The sequence below is a fragment of the Ambystoma mexicanum genome, chromosome 8 (assembly GCF_040938575.1).
Source record: "Ambystoma mexicanum isolate Mex_15411 chromosome 8, UKY_AmexF1_1, whole genome shotgun sequence".
Taxonomy (NCBI): domain Eukaryota; kingdom Metazoa; phylum Chordata; class Amphibia; order Caudata; family Ambystomatidae; genus Ambystoma; species Ambystoma mexicanum.
In genome coordinates, this window is record NC_090929.1 from 1,016,265,822 (window position 1) to 1,016,289,388 (window position 23,567).

General features: G+C 48.1%; 1 protein-coding gene across 1 annotated transcript in view; it reads right to left on the reverse strand.

The window, feature by feature from the left end:
- USP48 (ubiquitin specific peptidase 48) overlaps positions 1–23,567 on the reverse strand; it is a 1,688,863-nt gene that overhangs the window by 1,605,343 nt on the left and 59,953 nt on the right. The gene's annotated exons all lie outside the window — the stretch shown is intronic.

The window sequence follows — 23,567 nt, forward strand, 5'->3', positions numbered from 1 at the left end:
CAACCATGGTACAGTAGCCACAAACTACCACTCAATTAGTAAATTTGACATGCAGTAAAACCTATAAGAAAAATTGTTTCTTTTGTGTGGTTCAATGTAACCATTTATTTTTAAGGCAAACATCACATACAGAGTAGAGACATATTGTCATCTTCTGCCAGCATTCAGGGGAATCTATCTGCAATGTGCTTCTGACCAGTACCACAAGACGCAAGGTCTGCAGCATATAAGTGTAAAAAAACAAAAAAACTGCTCTACAGGTCTGTACATCCACCCCAGGAAAGAATGTGTGTCCCCCCCTCAAAGCCCCCCCCCATTTTTCACCACCATTTGTTATCAATTACATTTCATGCTACATGGTACACCACAAAGACTCAAAAGCATCAATAACAGTTTAAACAGAACATGTTTGGGTACCATCTAAGAACCCATTATGGGCACTGTATTGCAGCACTGCAAGCCGACCATCCCCACCCCAAAAGTTAAGGTTGAAGCAAGAGGTCCAATTTTCAAGATTTTATATTGCAATGCGATGTTAAACTTTTTTTTTTTTTTTTAAGCACTCACAATATTTCCAGAAAAGTGGATTGAAGCACAGAAGGTTAAGGCGCTTTCTCAGGATCACACAACGTTGGTCTCATGGGGAAGCTGGGATTAAATTCCACCTCCCACCTACAACAGTTCGACACACAAATAAAACTTCCAAAGCAAGTAATTGCAATATCAACTCTCCTACTCACTCCCTCCCTCCCAAATATACAGTGCATTAGGTAGAAACGATTGACACTACTTTCCATGTTTAATCGGAGGACAGGATGCAACACGTTTGAAATGTAAGCTATCTCATGGAGCCACAGACCCAAGGGAAGCTTTTCCATCCCCACACGTTGTAGTAATTCATTACGCATTTGAATCATCTCTGAGTGAACTATGGCACACACGAGAAATTGCCATGCGTGGGGTTCACAATGCCAGTAGACAAACCCCTCCAATTTGGGACCAATAGTGCATAACCCCCTCTTTATTTGCTACTCACAGCAAGAGATAAGTACATTTCATTATATTCTGTCCCGTTTCAAATTTTGACAAATTAGCATACTTAATATTTAATTCTGTTCGCTATAATATCAAGTGCTGCCACGCGCTTGTTCGCAACGTTTTCTTTGTTTTTCTCTATTGTTTACATTAGCGCCGGTCACGTAGCCCGCGTCTATTGGCTTTGTTATTTTGCTCATCTCCGACGCCAGCTGTTTCCTCGCTGGCTTCGGAGAACATTGCCAGCATCGGAGACTAGCACTCCACGATCGACTCCTTTACCGGATTTCCTTTTGTCTTGCTTCGTACGCTCGCACGCACTTTCCCTGCCTCATCATGACGTTGCGTGAGGAACGGGGAGGCAGCGCAGAGCATATTGCTTCAAGCGCGGTGACGCCCGAGACAGCAAGGGGGAGCCTTTGTCCTTATTTGGTGCTTTCCTCTACTTGGGCGCTCGCGCTACATATTTCCGTTCTTATCAACAAATTTTACGAGCACGAGACGAGCGCCCGAGGGAGGATTTTGCAGCTAATTAAGTGTATATTTGTTTACCTTTTCCACAAAAAAGAAAAAAAAAAGAAAGGAAGAGAAGAAAGAAGGATTATTTTTACCAATCAGCAGTGGGCTGGAGAGAGAAGGTTAAGTCCGATTGCCCACACAATTTAAAAAAAAAAAAAAAAAAAGTGGGTGTGTTTAGAAACTTCCATTCATTATTATGACAGCTCAAAACCCCCCTCAGGCTGATCAAGAATGGTCAGAGAATGAGGAGAATGGCAGACAGTTTAAAGAGGGTGTTGGGATCCTCTGGGGAAACCAATGCTTTTGCCTATCAAACAGCGTTTGGACAGTATGGAGAACACTTGCCTACAGTGCCTCCAATGGGGAAAAAAGAACACAGAAAAGGAAACGCCTTTCTGATGGGGGAAGTATATCGGCTTGCAAGAGTAAGGACTCTTTGAGCACCCTCCCACCCCAGCCAGCCAGCACAAGCCAAACTGCCATTTCAGACACCATCTCCAGACTTAAGAAAGCCTTTCTGACTAGGAAGCAAACCCCTTCCGACGACAGACCACCCCCCCTCTCACCCTGAGGAAGTCAATGCGGTGGCAGACCCTCGAGCCCAGGGGAGGACCAGCAGGGCAAAGATGACGACTATGATAAGGGGGAGCTCCAGAATGATGACCAGACACCCCCCCCCCATCCTCAGAGGACGACAAGCAAACTGGAAATGGACTACCTCAGGAAATGCGGCAGCCCTCATTTCCAGGCAAACATCCGTGAAACACTACCACTGAGGGAATGTTCACACCGGAAGATCTGATCCATTCCAGGTCAACAAACTGGGAGCCGTCACCAAGAGCAACAGAGTATATTAAAGCCAGACATTGATCGCGCCTGGAGATCCTATCAAGATAAAGTACTTGACATCACGGGGCCCCTGGCAAAAATAATGGACCTGGCTGGGTTGTCCCAAAGAGCACTCTGCTTGCCATTGAACGCCAACTGTGCCATCTCTACAGAACGCAGGAAAGGCATTCTCCTAAAAATTGACCCCAAATTGGGAACTGGCAGACACTGAGTCTGGAGCAGCAGCTCAAGATCTTTTATTCAGAGACCCCTTCATGAAAGAAATGTCCATGTTCTTTGGCACCTTCACTGCATTAGACAAAACTCAACCCGCTATTAAAAAGGATTTTCCTCCAAGATTTTTTACCAGGCCGGACAGGTAGGGGTCGCTCCTCCAGCCGATACTCTTGACAGAAGACCTCAACATTCAAGAGACCAGCACAATTCCTGGCAAGACCGTTCAGACACCTTCTTCCCTTCCAGAGGGTGAGGAAGAGGATGCGGTTGGAGAAGAGCAGCTAGATATCCAGCCCAACAGCCAACAGGTCAGTGTAACCATAGCAGCGCCTGAGCCGCAGACACCCATAGGAGGGAGGATAGCTCTCTTTGTGCAAGCCTGGGACGCCTTATCAGGAGACGCCTGGATCAAGGATACAGCTCGAGGTTTGCGCTTAGAGTTCTTTGGCCAACCCTTTCAAGCGCATCGCCCCACGCAGATAGTAATGTCCGAGATGGACGCAGCATCGCTAGACAGCGAGGTGCGCAATCTACACCATACACCCTTGTTTGGATCAGGGCAGATTTTTCAGCCCTATATTTTTGGTTTGCAGGAAGCAAAAAGGTACGACCAGTAATAAATCTCAGAGCTTTGAACGACTTCATAATCTACCGCCATTTCAAGATGGAGGGGATAGACATGCTCAAAACATTTTAAGACCAGGCGACTGGCTCATTCGCCTGGACCTCAAGGACGCTTATCTGGCAGTGCCCATTCATCAGGCACAAGTTAACTACCTGAGGTTTTCTTGAAAGGATCAGGATTGGGAGTGTACGAGCTTGCCCTATGGGCTTTCTTGGGCATTTCCCAAACTCCTAAGGCCAGTCGTGGCTCATCTCAGAGAAAAAGGTGTCAGACTCATTGTATACATAGAAATCATTTCCATGGCTCAATCCCAGATTCGTAGTGGACACGCAAAGCTCCCAACTCTACCTGCCTACTTCCACGATACACTTCACGCGCCAGGAGATTCGCAGGCTTCTACTGAGGAATGTCATCTCCCTTTGGGAGTTAGCGAGAGTAATAGGTCTATTGTCCTCTTCCATACAAGCAATATTTCCCGGCCCCCTTCACTACCGGGAATTGTAGAGACTGAAAGGTCAACACCTAAAACAGAGCATTTCCTACTCTCAACGTCTAACTATTGCCTCAGGCAAGGCCAGAGCTCCTCTGGTGGCTCTCCCATATGGAAGCCTGGAACGGCTGGGCGATCTTCGGGTCCGCCCCGGACATAGTAATAGAGTCGGACGCCAGCCGGTCAGGTTGGGGAGCAATATGAGGCGCGGTCGCCACGAGGGGAACTTGGTCTCCTCAGGAACTGGAGATGCACATAAATTGTCTGGAGCTCTTAGCAGGCTCTTTCGCCGTGCGATTCTTTGCCAGAGGAAGAGTGAGCGGTTGTATTTTACTGAAAAATGACAACATTTCAGCAGTGAGGTACATCAATCATCTGGAACGCACCAGATCAAGACCTATAGCTGAACTAGCCAAGGACTTTTGGCATTTCTGCCTGGAACACCACATCTCCGTCACGGCAGAATATCTACCAGGGCTCAGAAAATTAGTGGCGGATTAGCACTCCCACCATTCCACCGACTACAGTGATTGGATGCTCAGCAGAGAGATCTTCTGCCGTCTCCAACGGGTTTGGGGCCCCATGACCACCGATCTATTTGACTCTCTCCTCAACACCCAGCTCCCAGAGTTTTTACAGCTGGAGACCGGATCCAGCAGCTGCGGCGACAGAAGCATTTCTGCAGCAGTGGACTGTGGGAATTCTTTACGCCTTTCCCCCCCCTTCACAATGATAGTGAGGATAGCGGACCCTGGCGAAAGTCCGTCGCAAATGAACAGAGCTAGTTCTCATAGCTCAGATCTGGACATCTCAGACTTGGTATCCGGTTCTTCTGGAACTTTCCTCTGATTTTCCAATCCTTCTAACCCGATCTCCAGATCTGCCAACCCGATCTCCAGATCTGCCAACAGGTCTGGCAGGTCAACGCCATCCTCTCCAGCGAGTCCTCGACTCTGGCGGCCTGGAGGATGTGGGGTCAAGATAGAGGGTCCCAGGCATCTCTCTGAAAGCGGTCAGTCTTATCGAGGAGAGCTGGGCCCCCACTACCTACAAGAGGTACCCTAACTCTTGGAGCGCCTGGACACGCTGGTGCTTGGACCAGGGGCTCCATCCAGTTTCAGCAACTATAGAAGACATTTTGAACTTTCTAGCCTTGCTAGTAGAGCGAGGTCTCGCTTATAGGACGGTTAATGCATACCGCTCTGTAATTGCAGTCGGCCACGATCTCGTGGAGGACCTCCCAAAAGGAGATCACCTGGTATGCAGGCTACTGAAGGGCATTCGCCTAACAGTAACGCCCCTGTCTCGATACAACAAACTGTGGGACATCAACAGGGTGCTTAATCTTTTCCTCTCTTGGCCTCATAATGAGGAGTTATCTCACACAACCCTTTCCGGTAAGCTCACTATGCTGTTCTGCTTGGTCTCCTGCAGGAGAGTCTCAGAAGTCAGGTCCTTTTCGCCAGATGGCATAGTATTCCATATATCCAGGAGCACCAAATGCAACTCGAGAGTCATATCATATCCTGCCTTCAGGGAAAAGCCAAAGCTATGTCTAGTCAAGTGCTTGAAGGTCTACGAAGAGGTGACAGCGCCACTCAGGACCACGCCTAACGTGCAACTGTTGATAGGACTTTGCAGGCCACATGGGGCGGTTTCCGCTCCAATATTGGCACACTGGGTACGCTGGACTCTCTCCCAAGCAGGAATTGATACTAATCTCTTCGGCGCTCACTCAGTGAGAGGCGCCATGGCCTCCAAAGCCTTTCAGGTTGGAGTCCGTTTAGAGGACAACACGAGGATGGCCGACTGGGCAGGCAAGTCTATTTTTAAACAATTCTACCTGAAGCCAGTGGAGCAACCTGCATCCGTAGTGGTAAGTAAGCTTTAAACCACCATAATGTGAGCCTCTGGTCTTGACATAGAATAAAGATTTTCCAGACAACTTTTTTAGAAAGTCTTAATTCTATTAAAGACACTGAGGCGAGCATTATCCCGCTCGACTAGAGAAATAATTGGGCGCATATCACGCTTACGTACAGTTGTTCAATGTCCTATTTAAACAATGGATTTGTTGTAACACATGCCATGTAAGTATGAATAATAAAGGGGTAATTTCTCTCCCGCCCTTGCACACTGAATAGGATCATCATATTCATCAAGTAACCTTGGTTTCTTCTTTCTTCTCATAGTGACTTCGGACAAGACATCCTTATCTGCTCTGGCTTCCAGGGACATCCGCAACCTTACAACCCCAGTTACATCTATTTTTTCTTCTTGTTTTTTTTCCATGGTTCGCAGCCTTGAAAGACTGAGTTATGCACTATTGGTCCCTATTTGGAGGGGTTTGTCTACTGGCATTGGAGGATTACTGTCATATGTTGTGTGACCTGTCATGAACTTGGGCTAAGTGTGGATTCTGATTAGGAGGGCTGGGCATGTCGCTTCAGTTGGTGCTCATGTTTTCAGCAAGATAAACCCTTCTCGGAAACCTTTGACACTTTCGGAGGAAGGGCTAATAGCTTGTGACTAAGACCTTTGGTATTCCAAGAAGAAGAGCAGAGCAGGGGTGGGACGCATGTCTGTCGCAGAAGATATGCATTAGTTATGAAACCACACGAGCAATTTCCCCAAACTAGGCCGCCTGAAGTTAAGGCAGGCGTGGTGTGTGTGATAACAGTTAAGCTACAGGAATGAGTTTTCAAGAAAGACACGTGAGACAGGGCGTGCAACCAGCTGCCAATGAATATGCAGATTTTTGTCTAGACGACATGCCAGCTATTGAATGTAATGTTAACCAAAACGTATATAAGCTTTATGAACTTTGAATGCTTAGCTCGCTCCTGCGCAGTCTTCTGAATGTGCAGGAAGTCATGCCCTTTCGCGAAAGCCTGGATTGAATAAAGGGATGACTTGACTTATTTGGTCCGAGTCTTATTTGTGGGGTCGCTTATACCAGGTTGGGGTGAGCAAAAGGTGTATCCTCATAAGCCTTCTGGGAAACGAAGTTCCCAGACTTCAGTGACTTATAGACTAGAAGTTATATATTTTCTTCAGGTTAATGTTAGTTCATGAATGTTTTTTTCTGCACCCTGGTCATGCATAACATACTATCTGTTTGAGTGCATCAAAACTTGCTGCTGAGCTCTTTCTCTTTGAAGTGAATAAAGAAAGAAGCACAATGCTTGCCTCTGTGTCTTTAATAGAATTAAGACTTTCTAAAAAGTTATTCTGGAAAATCTTTATTGTATTAAAAATATGAAAAACGTCTAAGAAGCAACCTATCAATATCATTCCCCTATACCTCTTCTCTTTAGCTCTCCTTCCTCTCCCCCTTGCTTTCCAACAATGAAGGATGTAAAGGAATTCCGATTCTGACTACGTGTCCCTTACCCCAGACTTATCCTTCTTGCTAGTCATCGAATCTATAGGATCCTGTGCCACGGGTTGCATGTCAATCTTCCATAGCTGGGTGACCGCTGCAGAGAGGCTGGTGGCCCCCAGACTTAAGCCCCACAGCCTCTGTCCTTCGGCTGATTGGCTGGGTTAGGAGGGATCAGTAATTCTAGCCTGGGGAATTCTTACAGACTCCCAGCCCTCCTCCCCCTAGCTACGCTCCTCAATTCTACATAACAATCTCGTTCCCCTTCTATTTCTCTGACTTCCCATTATTGTACTGTTCCTCACTTTGCGCTCTGGTTACCTCCTGCAGTGCTAATAACCTTATTGCTCTGGTTCACCAGGTGCATAGCGTCCAATCCTTTGCCTACTGTGGGCACCTGCCAACCTAGCCCAGTCTTCCCTATTCACCAGAATTGCAATACGCCAGGACTAGAGCAAGGTAACTCCTACTGTCCAGATCTAGTCTATACATGAGGGCCTAAAGGCTGCAGCCTTCTCGGTCTCACTCAATCCAGGAATTTCTAATGGCAACCTGTTCTGAAAATACTCAAAAGAAAAGGTGGTCAATATGTCTCTTACTCATCTCACCCCTTACCCTCTCTCCTTCTCTCAGCCACCCCCTCACCTCACGTCCTCTGCCACTTTTGCCCCCCTCTACCCCCACCCCCAATTGTCCTTCCAACCCTCCTTCAGAGCAGGACGAGATACCAAATAAGCCACTAATGAGATTTGTTGTAGGATGCACCAGAGCCATAGAGTAGTGCGAAGGGGCAATGTACTGCCCATTAGGCAATTCAGGTCCAAGGGATATCAAAGAGGTCTTGCTACGGACGTTGAGGTACAGAACTGATTCCGAAATTGTGTTAAATCACAGCAGAAAGACTAAGCAATGTGGTTTCTCTGGTTCAAGGGCATGGAGTATTGTCCAGCCTGGTATTGTCCAAAGGAACAAAGCTTGAATTTGCAAACGTTATTTCTTCTACAGGATACATCTGAAAACCTCTTTGAACTGCATGCTTCGCCTAGTTTTCATGCACCAAAACGGCATGATTTAAGGTACTTAAATTTTAGAATACCACAAAAATCAAGCCTAATTATTATTCGGATGGCTCTGCTTTACAGGGAACGAATGGCTTGAAACACCACTTATGGTATTGTAGCTGAGGGATTGAAAATAAAGAGTGGCACCATACTAGAATTTCCTATCACCTATGGCATTTGACTTGCCACTGAGCAATTTGTGTGGGTTTTACACAAGAGGTGTGCCAACTTTGGCTCTAGCCATGTTTATGTTATAGACCCCGTTGTTCAGCGAGGACCTTTTTAGGTAGCCTGGGCACATTTCTGGCCACTTTGGCCCTTTGATATACCAAACTACTGATCAACAGACATTTTAACATCTGGCTGGAAGATACTTCCACTCCTGACTGAATTGTGGGAGATCATGAATAACCATGATTTACACCCATTAATGTTATCCCTTCCACCAACATGTACATTGTCTGGATCTAGTGCTGCTACATGGCACTGGGATCTCGATGCCCAATACTGTGGCCACCTCTTGGCCTTATCACTGTATTAGAGGAGTTTCATTCACTACTGCTGCTGCATAGCCATAGTATACACAAGGCAGTGTTAAGAAATTGCAGTAAGAAGGATCTCCTTAAGATATTTGGGCCGTTCTAGCAACTGCCTTAGCTACCATTAGCAACAACTCTAGATGTGAGGACTACTTTGTTAATCGGTCTATGGAGCTGAAATTAATCTGGGATACATCGCTCCCTGACAATCCAGAGAAGCTAGAAAATATTCGAACCCCTGGTACTCACCCACGTTAGCCAACATGAAGCAGCTGTATCGCAAAAAAGTAAATAAACAAAAGAAAATAAATAAAGAGTGGAAAAAATAAAATGCAAAATTCTAAATCAGATTACACGAGAACATTTGAAAATTGCCATGAAAAAAGGTACACGAAAGTTATATTGGAGGATAAATCAACGTATTTACAGTACAAAATTTCTATTTAAGTGAATAAACCCGAGAATGTTTTATTTTTTTTACTATCTCCAAATTTTAAAAAACCCACTGGTATTTTCACCAGCATCACACCTTCTACAAAACTAACCAATGATTTAATGAGTTTTATAAGATACATAAAACACCTGTTCAGATCGAACTCTCGAAGGACATTGCACAAGTGGATCCACACTGAGTTGAGGCCAGTAGACCCCCGATCTTACAGTCACACTCCACAAAAGCTGACACCTACTAATGATATGCTCTTTGCCCTCCCACACCTGCGTGGCACAAGCACATGCCACGTCCTTGGCCCAGTTCTTTACCATGTTTGTTCATCTTTCTTTAGACCAAGGCTCAGTTTCCTCTGACCCGAAACTGTCCGCTGCAATTTCCCTTTTGGTAAAAAAACACCTTCAGTTGCCTTGGATTTCCAGAATTAAAATCGGCCTGTAGCAGGTCTACCTTGCCCATCCAAAATTCTTGAGAAAGTAGTCGCTCTTCAACTCCATGGACAAGTTGAGAAGGCGTCTCTGCAGGACACCATTCTATTTGGATTTTGTCCCATTCATGGAAACTGGTTTATTAGCAGTATGTGTCTGCATCCTAAAAGCTGCTGAAAAAGGGGATCTTACTCTGCTGGTAATGCTTGATCTCTCGGCAGCGTTTGGCACAGTGGACTTTAACATATTACTGTCCAGATTGGTCAGGGTGGCCGGAGTTTAAGCTCATGCACTGAAATGGTTTAGCTAATTTCTGATTGATCGTTATCAGCTTGTTAAATTCAGAGGTCACCTATTAGATTCAATCCTAATGGAATGCAGAGTCCCACAAGGCTCCTCGCCGTCACCGCTGCCGTTTAATTTATACTCGCCGCCATTAATGGCTATTTTTTAAAAATATGATAAGGGATATTACTCCTACGCAGACAACACCCAGATTTATTTGAGCGTGAATAAAACAAAAGCGTTCCTGCAGAGTGTGGTACATTGTATTGAGGAGGTGGCCCGGTGGATGACAATGAGCAGACTCAGTTGAATCCAAATTAAACAGAGTTGATTCTGCTGGGGCCTAAACATCTGTTGTCAGATCACTCCGGCTTCCCTCCTCCACCATGTATTCTTGGTATACCCATGACCTTTGTACCGAACGTAAAAACATTTGGGATACCTATTGCAGTCTAATTTAGGCCTGCAAGTTATGTTCGATCAGTGTTCTATTCTCTACGACTTTTACAACATGCTCTCGCTTTTGTTCCACAGAAGGATCACACAGTTGTTGCAGGAGCGCTGGTCAATTCTATGCTGGACTACGGGAATAGCACCCTTTCTGCTATTCCTGATAAACAAATCAATCGCCTTCAGAGGGTGCAAAATGCAGCTGTTTGATTTTCAAAGCACCTAAAATGGCATCCATCTCCTCAATGCACAAGTCTCTCCACTGGCTCCCAGTCAAGCAGGGGAATTATTTTAAAAGCCTCTCCTTGGTATTTAAGTGCTAAACAGTTTAGCCCCAAGCTATCTGTCCAGCAGGCTGATTTATTACAAGCTCAAGCGCCTGTTAAGATACACTAATGAGCATTTATTAGTGGTTCCACAAACCAGGTTCATCTATAGGGGCGACAGATGTTTTTTATCATAAGAACCCAGACTATGGCATTGGGTATCTGAAGTATTACTTCAATCGTCTCATGTCAAGCTTTAAAAAGACATATTTGTATCGTTCTCACTTTTTTCCTCCACCTAGCTCGAAGCAGTACTTATACAGGCACGGATGAGTTAAGAGTAACATCTGCGCTTAGATGCAGTTTATTCTGTCTCATGCGCAGTTAAAAAGAAATACAAAAACTAGTATACGTTGTTCACAAACCCTATTTTGCTATATGTGGAGAAAATCCTTGTTTTGCATTAAATAGGTTCAAGGAGTTTTTGTGGCTTTTGGGGTGGCTTTTGGTAAAGTGGGATGGGTGTGCATCATTCTTTCTAATGTCGCTGAAAACAGAGGAAGTGCAGATATTGGATAGGGCGGAGTAGCGCTCTCAAGGTAACAAGTACTGATGCATTTATTTAACCGTGCAGCAAATTTCCAGCAGTACAAAGAAAGAGAAGGAGCAGGGAAATTCTGGATGCAATGGGGTTCTCGTTGAATATCGCCAGCGTCCTTCATGGGCAGGGTGGCTCAATTGGGAGTTTTATGCTGTCCAAAGAATTGTATATATATCCCAGGATGTGCTCATGCACAGTCTAGATAAATTCTTTATTAGACTGTCTCCTGATCCACCTGCTCTGGATTGGCACAGATCGCTTTGGTTTAACGGATAAGGATACAAGAACAAGCTGGCATTGAAACAGAAAACCTCAGAACAATCCATGGGTCATCAATATATAGAAGCTTGTTTTTAAGTTGCGTGCATTACTGAATCACAAGTAGGATTCAGGTATCTTGTTTATCCCATGGTCTTCTGGTAATTTCAGAGGGAACGGAGTTATAGGTTGTTGCAAACTATAACAAAGCTATAGGCATTCTTTTTTTATTTTTTTATTTATTGGGTGCTTGCCATAGCCGCAAGGGCGCTCAAATCAACAGTACAGTACAAGGCGTCATGACTATGGTAATCAACATATTACAATACAGTGCCCCATTTCAACTCAGAGTGACGGACCGTCACACAGCATAAGGGCCTACTGAGCGGTCCTGGAAAAGTCACCTGATTCAGGTTAGTTGGGAAGGGCGGGAGGGGCCAGGGGGATTTTTGTCCTCAAGTTCATCCTCGCCAGTGATTGCAAATACACTTGAAAGGGGAGCCAAATGTCTAGAGGTCTACAGCAGGCAGGCTGCAGCAGATTCCACCGTTCTTCCAGATCCAAGCCCAGGTAACATCACAGAGCCACTGCTCTACAGTAGGACATACAGCAAGGATGATACAAAGACCAACAGGTTTACGGTGGGTGCCCTGAAGTGGTAGATGCTCATGAAACAAGCAGTTTGTGGGGCATAGTACAATAACACAGTGTACCATATCGGATAGAGCATCGCAAACACCGGCCAGTATACCACATTTTTTGGGCAAGCCCAAACCATGTGAAAATAACCTGCATCATCTGAGTGGCATCTGGGACAAAGGGGAGAGTGGTCTCGGGACAAAGTGTAGTCTTGCTGGGGTGTAGTGGAATCTATGTAGAACCTTGAATTGAAAGAGCCTGAATCTAGAATTAAAGAAGACCAGGAGAGTATGCATGCACATGGTCTCCCAACCTTTGTCAGTAATATCATTTCCCAGATCCCTACCCCAGCCCCTCCACCCCCCCCCCCATAGCTTGGTAAGTGGTTTGCTGGCCTGGATCTGCAGCAGGCTGTATAGTCTGGATACCATCCCAGTATTTGATGCACCTCCCATGATCAAGGCCAGGAGTGGTTCATCCGGGGGTAACACAGGGAACTCCCACCCCCCAATGCACGTCTGATCGCGCAGCACAATCCAGCATAGCGAGGTCTGCGTACCGGAGGGTCTAGGTAGGTCACTCCAAATCGATGAAGGAACCCCCCCCCCCTCTGAAGACATCACCCAGAGTGGAATAGCCATCAGCTGACCATCCATTCACTGTGGTTATGCTTATCCTGGGGAACTCAGGCTGAAGGTTCCATAACGGAATGTCCCTGTGGAAAGGGTATCGGTTATCAACTAGTCTCCATATTTTCCCCCATGCAAGCGCCGTGATGGCCGCAGGGCTAGCCGCTCGAGGGTCTCTCCGCAGTGGGAGTGATATCAAAGAGCGGACATCCAAGTGCTCCAGTCGAATGTCGCTCAATCTTAACATGAGGGAGAGGTGGGCCATCATCGAACCAATACGCTGCATGGTGTGCCCTGAACTGACAACCAGTATTTATCAGTCTGGGGTAGCTAGCACCCCCTGCTCCTATGACCTCGTCAGTATGGCCCATTTAAGTCTCACCGCCCCGGCAAGCCATAAGAAGGCTATTACCGGCGAACTTCAGTGTCTCAAACAGTACTGTACCTGGCCAGATCAGGACATTCAACAAGTGATACAAGAGTTGCAGTAGGACAACCATCTTGAGAGGCGCCACTCGGCCAGCAAGCGTCAAAGGCAATTCAGCCCAAGTGCGCAGTTTTACAAAAGTTGCTGCAGGTAGGATCCGAGGTTTTGCTCATACAGCGAGGATTGGTGCCTCATGACAGTGACACAAAGGTACTTGATCTCAGTGGGTGACCAGGCACATCCCATGAGGACTGGTGGGGGCTCGGTGGCATCCGTCAAAGGAAACATTCCGGGCTTGGCGCAGTTGACCCGGAGATGGAAGTACGAAACGGAGGACGTCCCCCAGGATAGGAGCGAGGTTCTCCTTACCAGTTCCTGACGTATAGTAGTGCATCGTCTGCATAAAGTGATATAACCCTGGATGACCCAGAAAGCACGATTCTTCTGTGTGCATGCCTTGAACGGATCAAGTCAGCCAGCGGCTCAATGACCACCGCGAAAATGAGCGGGAGAACGGGCAGCCCTGTCAGGTTCCCCTGCAGATGTCAAAGGGGGCCGAAAGCAGGTCATTCGCGGACACCTTTGCCACGGGCAGCATTTAAAAGCAGCCATATCGATGAGCTGAATCAGGGCCCAAAATTGCATTTCGCGAGCACCGCCCAGAGGAAGCACCAGGAAACAGATTCAAAGGCCTTCTGAATGTCCAGTGCTGCTGCCACTGCTCTAACCCCCGTGTCTACACGTGCTAGATATCAAAGAGGCGCCTTAAGGTTAAGGGCCGTGGAGCAGCCAGGAACAAATCCTGATTGATCTGGGTGGATAAGATATGGCATAAAGGGGGCGAGTTGGAGGACCATTACCTTCGCAAATATTTTAACATCACTATTGATGAGTGAAAGGGGACGTATGAGCCACACTGAGTGGCAGATTTGCCTGGCTTAAGGACCACTGAGATCACCGTCTCCCTGAGAGTAGCGGTGTAGTACCCCTCTTACACAGGACTCTTCCCTTAGGGCTGATAGTTGGGGCGCGATACGGGACACATAGCATTTATAAAAGTCCATGGTAAGGCAATCTGGCCGGAAGCCTTGCCAGAAGACACGGCTACAATGGCTCAAGAGATTTCTGACACACTCATGGGACAATCAAGCACCTCCCTGCCTTCATCAGAGAGTACCAAGAGTGGGAGCATCCATACACGGAGAGAAGATTACAATAAAAAGTTATGGAACTTGCAACACTGAAAATTACCAGGTTACTCACCATAGTGACCACCTTTCTCCTAGTCCATAGCCCCCTTTCCTCCATACTTATGGGACATCTCTCCGTCCTGTGGGACGGGACCGGAGCACTTTGTAAAAAGCATCCAAATTTTTTTCAAAAATTTGCCCTCTTTCCTGCGCGGGGCCCAGCTCGCGGCCGTAACCCCGCCCACCTTGGCTCCGCCCCGCGCATCGCACATCGGTCCTTTTCTATCGCAGGGTCCAAGACCCATTAGCAATAACAGAGGAACCTTATTAGAGGGGACGGCGGGCTGGCGTATGGAGGAACGGGGACTATGGACTAGGAGTAAGGTGGTTACTACGTGAGTAACCTGGTAATACTCCTACGTCCCGTCCCCGTTCCTCCATACTTATGGGAGAATCCCAAGCACTCCTAACAGGAACTATGGATGGATGGAAATACCCCTTAATGAAACAGGCTCTTCAGCACAGCCTGGCCGAACTGAGCGTCAGCCCTAGAGCTCATATCGAGGCAGTAATGCTTACAGAAAGCAGATGGGGAGGCCCAAGTAGCCGCTCTAGCGATGGACTCCCAGGGAACATACTTCTGAAAAGCAACCGCCGCTGCTTTGCCTCGCACCTGATGTGCATGGATACCCTTAGGAGGTTTAAGCTTTTGGACGGTGAAAGATTCCGTGATACAGGCAGCAATCCATCTGGAAATGGATGCCTTAGACGCCGGCCTGCCCTGGGGTTACCGAAGGTCACAAACAGTTGGGAAGAGCTCCGAAGCTCGGCAGTCCTGTCCAGGTAGAACGTAAGAGCTCTTCGGACATTCAGGCAGTGTGGAACCCTTTCCGCCTCCGAGGCAGGGTTCGGAAAAAAGACCGGAAGGGAAATCGACTGATGATGGAATTCGGTCACTACCTTTGGTAGGAAAGCTGGGTTTGTCCGAAAGACTACCTTGTCCTTGTGAAATACCAAGAAAGGATGCTTCACCGACAATGCCTGGAGCTCACTCACTCTCCTCGCTGACGTAACGGCGACCAGAAAGGACACGTACTTGAGGTCAACCATAGCCATTGGCTCAAAAGGTTTATGGCACAGCGCCGTCAGGACTACATTTAGGTCCCAAGGCGGGTGCAGACTACGAACCGGAGGGTAGAGGCATGTCAAACCAGCAAAATGTCTCTTCACCACCGGGTTAGTTAACGAATAAGAACACCGGTCTGTAGAGAGGTAGCCGGAAATCGCCGAGAGATAAGTCCTGCAGGACAAGACATGAACCCCTGACTCTGCTAGGGAGGAGACAAAGGACAGCACCGTGTCAATCGTCGCCACCCTCGGGTCCAATTCTTTCTTCAAACACCAATGACAGAACCTAAGCCATTTACTCTTGTATTGAGATCTGGTCGAGGGTTTCCTGGCTGCCTTGATAATGCGCATGTTATCCGCAGACAAACCCAAATGCTCTAGAGCCGTGAACTCAGGCACCATGCCGCCAAGTTGAGCGATTGTGGGGAGGGGTGCCACATCTGCTGTTCCCCTTGGTGAAGAAGATCGGGAGTTACTGGTAACCTGATCGGCGGACACACCGACAGGTGTTGAAGTTCTGAGAACCAAAACCTGGCCGGCCACCACGGAGCTATCAGAAGAAGAGAACAGTTGACAGAGCTCTTCAACTTCCAAATTGCTCGATGAACCAGAGGAAGAGGCGGGAAGGCGTAAGCTCTCATGTTGTGCCAAGGGATCTCGAGTGCGTCCCCCAGAGAGGAGGCTCCCAGTCCCCCTCTGGAGGCGTACTGAGGAAGCTTCTTGTTTACCGCCGTGGCGAAGAGGTCCACCTCCGGTGTGCCCCAACGCGAGAAAATCCATGAGAGGATCTCCGCCTTCAACTCCCACTCGTAGCTGACCACTGTCCGGCGGCTGAGGGCATCCGCAGTGACATTCAGCCGGCCCGGGATGTGCACTGCAAGCAGCCAGACCCCATGAAGCACGGCTCACTCCCAAATCTGGATGGACAGATCCACGAGAGGGGGAGACTTCGTTCCCCCTTGCTTGTTTATGTAGTACATTGACACCGCATTGTCCGTTCTTATGCGGACCACCTTGTTGACAATGAGACCTGAAGAAGATCTAACGTCGCACCCCACCTGAAAAGGGAGGAGTCTGTCGTGATCGTCACCATGGGGGCTGGGTGCTGGAACCCCATGCCCACTGACAGGTTGCTGAGAGATGACCACCAGTCCAGGTCCACTCTCATGGAATCCGGAATCATTATCAGTTTGGAATCCGGGTCCACAGCCTGACGCCAGGAACTCCGAAGAGCCATCTGGGTCCGTCTCATTTTGAGACGAGCAAGAGGAAGAGCCAGTACACACGAGGCCATGAGGCCCAGAAACCTCTGGAACCACCAGGCCGACATGCTTTCCGACTGCGTAAACATCTGACACGTGGCCAACAGATCCGCCATTCTGTCCCCGGTCAGATACACTCGGCAGTCTATCGTGTTCCAACGAAAACCCAGGAAAGTCAGGTCCTGTGAGACCGTCATGGAGGATTTCTGCCAGTTCACCGACAGCCCAAGATGGAACAGGAGCTGAAGGAGAGACTGGAGGTTGCCCGCTGCTGCCAACGGACAAGGGCTGCGTAGGAGCCAGTCGTCCAAATGGGGATACACATGGATACCCTGGAGACAAAGATAGGCCGCGATCACCGACATCATCTTCGTGAAGACACGCGGCGCCGAACTGAGGCCAAAAGGAAGCACCCGAAACTGGAAGTGCTCCTCTCCCAAAGAGAAACGGAGGTATCTCCTGTGTGGGTTCCAAACCAGGATATGCATGTACGCATCCTGAAGATCCACCACGCTGAGCCAATCGCCCGCCTGCAACGAGGAGCAAACCTGGCCGGGCGTGATCATCTTGAATTTCTCTTGGGGTAAGTAAAGATTGAACTGGGAAAGGTCTAGGACGGTGCACAGGCCAGCCTGGTTGGGTTTGGGCACCGTAAACAGCCGGGACTAGAAGCCCTCCCCTCGCTCCCCAAGGAGAAACGGGTTCCACAGCTCTGAGGAGCAGATGTTTCTGAACCTCGGCCTTGAGGGAGGGTGAGTCCGACAGCTGAAAAGGAGGGTTGAGGGGTGGGGTAGGGGGTGAAGGTAAGTGGAAGCCCGCTCGAGCAACTGACAAGACCCATCTGTCTTCTGTGATGGTCTGCCACGCCTCCCAATGAGATGCAATGCGTCCTCCCACTGGGGTCTCGTGCGAGCGCGGAAAACCCTCATTTGGCAGCCCCTAAAACCAGAGGAAGGTCAACCTTGCGACAACGGCCTTTGAGCCTTGAAGGGAGCTTTAACCAGAACAGACAATGATTTGGCCGTCGGAGTGCTGTCTTTGGTTTTGGTGAGCTCTACATCAGTAGAAGGGTGAAAAAGCTCCTTACCATCAAATGGAAGATCCAGAACCTTGTCTTGCACCTCCTTCGAGAACTTAGTGGCATGTAGCCATGCTTGTGCGAGGTATCAACCCCAAGCATCAGACCCCGAGCCGAGGTGTCTACGTGATCAGCCGCAGCCTGCAGGAGATCCTGGGCCAAGACCCTGGCATCGGAAAGGCCTCCTCTGAAATCCTCCAGCTTCTCGACCGGAATGTGCTCCTCAAACTCCGACAGACCTCTCCACATCCGCATGTTAGCTCCCGCCAAAATCAATTCTGCATTGGCCTGCCTGAGCTGCAAGGCCGAATTGGCAAAGATTTTCCTCCCTAGGGAGTCCAGGAGCTTGTCCTCCTTTCCCAAGACCTGAGTCGCCGTCGCGGAGGAGGAAGCTGCCCGTCTGGATTGCAACGTGGCCGCAGCCACCACTGTGGAGGAGGGAGGCAGACAAGACGACAAGGCCACTTCTTCCGAGCAATGTAGCCTGTACCTCGCGTCAATCTTTTTATTTACAAAAAGTCCCGAGTGTGGCTTTTCCCAAACTCTAAGGACCTCGGCCAGAACGTCCTTCTGCCGGACAGAACAGGTCGGTACGCTCCAAAGGAGACAAGGTGAACGCCCCAGAAAGCACGCCCTCCCTGCAGAGCAGGTGCCTCGGGCACCGGACCATCTAAGAAGCTCATCATGTCCAGTACCCGGTCATGGAAAGCTCTGGTAGAGCGGGGCAGGTCCTTGTTGTCCTGATCGCCTTGAGGGTCATCTCACAGGTCCGGATCCTGCTGGGCCGTGTCAGGCACTGCCTTGTCCACCGGGGACAATGGTGGCACAGGCGGAAGCGCAGGGGGAGGCACCATGGGCAAGGGAGGCGCCAGCGGAACCACCGACAGAACGGGTGGAGCCGGAGGCACGGGTGGACATATCTCCTTGAAAAGCCCCTTGAAATATTCCCTCATGGGGTCGGTGCGCATAAGCGCTTGAAATTTACCGAAAAAGGCGTCCTCAGGAGATTGTTTCGGAACCTGAGGAGGCCTCTCATGAGGTGGACAAATCCAGGGACGTAACGGGGAAGGGTGCCACACCGGCCCCTCCGCTGACGTATCCACATAAATCAAGGGAGCCGCCCCCGCAGGCAACGACACATTGTGCGGAAGAGGTATCCGTGCGTTCCAATCATAAACCGGCCAGTAAGGATGCGCACAAGGGACCTTATTTTCACCCGAAGGACCGAACCCTACACCAGGGGCCGATGGCGTAGTTGTACGGGTAGTACCTAAAATGGCCGCCGTTGCCATGGCGGGAACGGCCGCCATTTTGTCTTCATCTGAGGGGAACTGCGGCACGTGAGGAAGTGAGGCAGGGGTCCCCGTCGATGGATCAGGGGTCTTAATTTTAGCCTTAACTTAAGGAACCTCGGTCGAGCCGGTACTATGAGGCCTGGAATGTTTCTGCGACATACCAACCGCCAACTTAGCCTTCGAAGGAAGAGCCTCGGCACTACCGGTAAAAGAAGAAACTTTCTTCTTTGCCCCCTCAACATATCTGGTGTCACCACAAGAGCGGGAACGGTGCACTGTCAACGACAGGGCCTTGCCCGGCCCCTCAGAACTGTTGGTATCCTTAGCCTCTGTACGAGGGACCTCGGACCTAGGCCCGATAGAAGCCTTATCGGCACGGGCCTCGAACATCCGTTCAGTAACCTCAAGCCCAGCCAAGACCTCGGGCGTACCCCGGTATTGTTTTTGAGGGAAGCCTCGTAGTGTACTCCGGTAATCACAGGCCCCTTACGGAGACCCTCGGAGAAAACTCCGGTAGATTTATTAGGCCCAACAGGCACCTCAGGGCGAACCCCGGTAACAGAGCGATCAACGCCCCTCCCGGCTCGAGAGGAACCCGGGAAGGTATCCCCCGGCAGGGATGCTCTGAAAATTAAAGAACTTACTGGGCGTTTTTTCTTCTCGTCGATGAACGCCTGAAAATGTGAAGGAGTCGTCCGTCTGAACACCTCCTCCCACCGCTCCAACTGATGTTGAAGTGCGCAGACCAAAAGGGAGTCACAGTAAAAACAGGAGTCCCGACGGTGTTCCGGACCCAAACACTCTAAACAAAGAGGATGGGGATCCGCCCTCGTGAAGCGACGGTGACACGATGAACAGTCTGGAAAATCTAGTTTAAAAGACATAGACGAGTAAACGAACCCTAGCGAGAGCCACAGAGGGAAAAAAGGGAAGAAAATCTTCTGAGGATGCAAGTGCGTCCGGCCCCGATCGTGCGGAGAAAAGGACTGATGGGAGATGCGCGGGGCGGAGCCAAGGTGGGCGGGGTTACGGCCGCTTGCCGAGCCCCGCGCAGGAAAGAGAAGGAAGGACAAATTTTTGAAAAAAATGTGGATGCTTTTTACAAAGTGCTCCGGTCCCGTCCCACAGGACGGAGAGATGTCCAATTAGTATGGAGGAAAAGGGATGGGACGTAGGAGTATTGCATTTACTGCATACATTGTCCATGCGGACTTTATGTTGGAGAAACGGGACGGAAATTGAGAATCCGGATTAACGAGCACAAGTCATGTATAAGAAATAGAAATACCAACTCAGCAGTAGCAAGACACTTTAATGAAAAACAACATACCATCTCCCAAGTCAAGTTCCAAGTCTTGGAAACTCTTGAAGCACCAAATACACATACAGACTCGAAAAAAAGAAGACAACAAAGAGAAGCCTACTGGATAGATTGCATTGAAGCTTTGGCACCGCGAGGACTGAATGAGGAATTCGATCTAAACTGCTTTTTGTAATAATTCAGCCTTCTGTTCACAATGCAATGTAAAAAATAATATTGCAAAGGTCTATCTTCATCAAGAAAGCATATATCACAATGCTGCATATGCACTGTGCTATGAAAAAGTTTGGTCCAGATTTTAATCGGTTGGCAAAATATTGGAGAGGCCACTGCTTATTTTTAATTTTTCAGTGGCCGCTCACAAATTTTTAGATAGACATTGTCTATAGTTTATTTATTTATGCTTGTACACAGATTTGTGCACTAATTACATATTTACATGAATCGTTTAATGTGCATCTAGGTTTCGGGTATCACATATCGTACCCTAACACACGTTTATTTTTACAACTTACTCGAGCATATCCTTTAATATCACTAGAAGCACTGTAGTACTCGTATACTAATACTAAAGCAGCCGTCACTCTCGATACTACGTGCTTTCACATGTCTTAGTACACTTAGTGTTAAAATATAAGTCGATATATTGTTACAGAAAGGTACGGATAAACATCCTCCTAAACGTCAGTACGTAGTGCGGACCGTGGCACACGTACATCCTGTAAGAAATTGAATTGAACTATGTTAGCCACAACCAATATGGCCGAAACGTAAGCCTACGTGCGGCCATAATGTTTACTTAACGTTGCCTAGGGAAACACCACGAACCGCGAGTATCAGACGCTGTTCGAGGGAGACAAAGCAGGACGTTGCCTGCTGCGCTCCAGGTAAGATGCATAGACAGAATGAAGATGCACGATCTCTGATGGCATTAATACTTAATGTCATTGCATAAGAAGGACAACAAGATAACACGCTTCCTCTCTCTATGTCAGCAGTGTTATTTGGAAGAATTCAACACGCGTACAAATCGCGTTTTTGCATACCTTGGCTAACAGGTCAGTGGCACCAAATACACATCGTAATGCATAGTCACATGGTTTCAGCACTAAGCATACCTGCCATTAAGCACGTTAGCACGTGAAGACTCACATTGAAAGTTAGAATATTTAGTAATTCAATTAACACGAGAGGTCACGGTGCTATACACTGTAGTTCACACGCATGATAAACGTTATTAAATGCTTGATATGACGTAAAATACCTCGGAATGAGCATACACATTGATGAAAGTTCCTCGGTTTCTTTTTCTCTCTCTCAAATTTATGTTGTACATTTGTTTGTCCTTGTGGGCGCCCTGTTTAATTAATATTTTTTTTTAAAAAAACTTGTTTCGTGCACGGTGCACTGTTGAACCTTGTGGATATGTGTAATGGATATTGTAATATATAACAATTATAATGTATGTAGTACAGTAACAACCTGGCTCTGAAGAAGGATTAACTCCGAAATGCATTAGCCGGATGGGTTTTCTGTTTTTGCCTTAACAGACAGCAATAGCTTTTTTTGGTGATGTTTAACCAATTAAGCGCAAAACTTTTTTGTACCTGAAGAATCCATATTTTTGAACACTAAACAAGATTATATTTTTGAATAATCACCAAAGTTGGTCTTTTGAGTTTATTAAGAAACAAAGAGTAATCGATTAACCCGAAGTGGGAATTTGGGGTGTGCGGCCCACACCGAAGGCACAATAGACTAGGTCTTTTTTCTCCATGTACACTTTCTGTGCCCTACACGGTGGCACAAGATAGTGAGCTGCACCCCACTAACAAACAAATCTACAGGACCATGGACTACTAGAAAAAAAAGGAAATCATCAGTAAAAAAAAGCTGTGCACTCTCGCCTCTCTCTGCTCATCCAGGAATGCCTCTGTCTGGGTAGGGCGCCATATCATTATTGGCATAAAGTGCTGAATAGAAAGATCAGAACACTTCAGGGACGTCCAACGTACTGCGCACCAGCTTCCCAACAGCATCTTCTATGAGAGGGATGTGGCGGTCTCCGTCCTCTAGACGCATGACCCTGGCCAGTAGCCTGCCCGGGCGTTCCCCTTCACCATACTACTGTGCTGCTCCCAGGCTAAAAATTTCCGTTCTCTATAAGCATGGCCTCTGAACCCATCAAGAGTGGCTTTGATTTCGCCTAGAGTGGTGGCTACTGGGTTTATTGCATATTGTGCCTCACGCAGCTTTAGGGAGGCTTCACTCTACCAGATATTTCAGCCAATGGCCTTAATAATCAAAGACTCCTTAGCCAGGACCATACTGCGAATATAGGCTTTAAAAGCCTCCCATATGATAGCTAGGGAATTCACGGTTCGGAATTGACCTCGAAGTAGTCATCAACGCATTTCCCCAGCTCAGCCTTGAACACTGGGTCCAGGAGTGCCTGGGGCTTAAGTCTCCATTGACGTCTCATGGCGAGATGTCCCCCACAATCCAGAGCGATGGTGACCGGTGGGAGTGGTCCGAGTAGGTTCTGGGCAGTGTGTCCGCATCAACAGTCCAGCCTATTGATGACCCGACACCAGCCACCTATCGATTCTGGAGTGAGAATCATGCACAGATGAGTAAAAGGACAATCCACGGGACTGCGGGTGCAGCAGCCTCCAGGCGTCCTCCATCCCCAGCCTGGCCTGAGCCTCAAGTATGGCCCGGACAGCCCTGGACAGCATCCAGGTTTTACTTACGGTCCTGTCCAGGGTTAAGGTCTACTATAATCTTGAAGTCCCCACCAGATGATTTAATGCAAACAGATCTGTCACCTGAGAGTAAATATCTGGGTCATCAACGTTAGGCCCATATATCTTCAGCATAACCACCTCCTGTCCCTGCAGTGTACCATATAGCAGAACATAGTGCCCCAGGGGGTCAATTTTGTGTGTATATCGCAGTGATATATGAACCAGTATCATGACTCCCCAGTTTTGAGTATATAATATCGCTATGGGCCCCAGCCCCTAGCGAACCCCTTGCAGCCAGCGGCTAGTGCGTGGGTTTCCTGTATAAAAAGAACACAGGCCTTGTGTCGCTCAGCATAAAGTTGTAACCTGTGCATCTTTACGAATTGCCCAGACCCC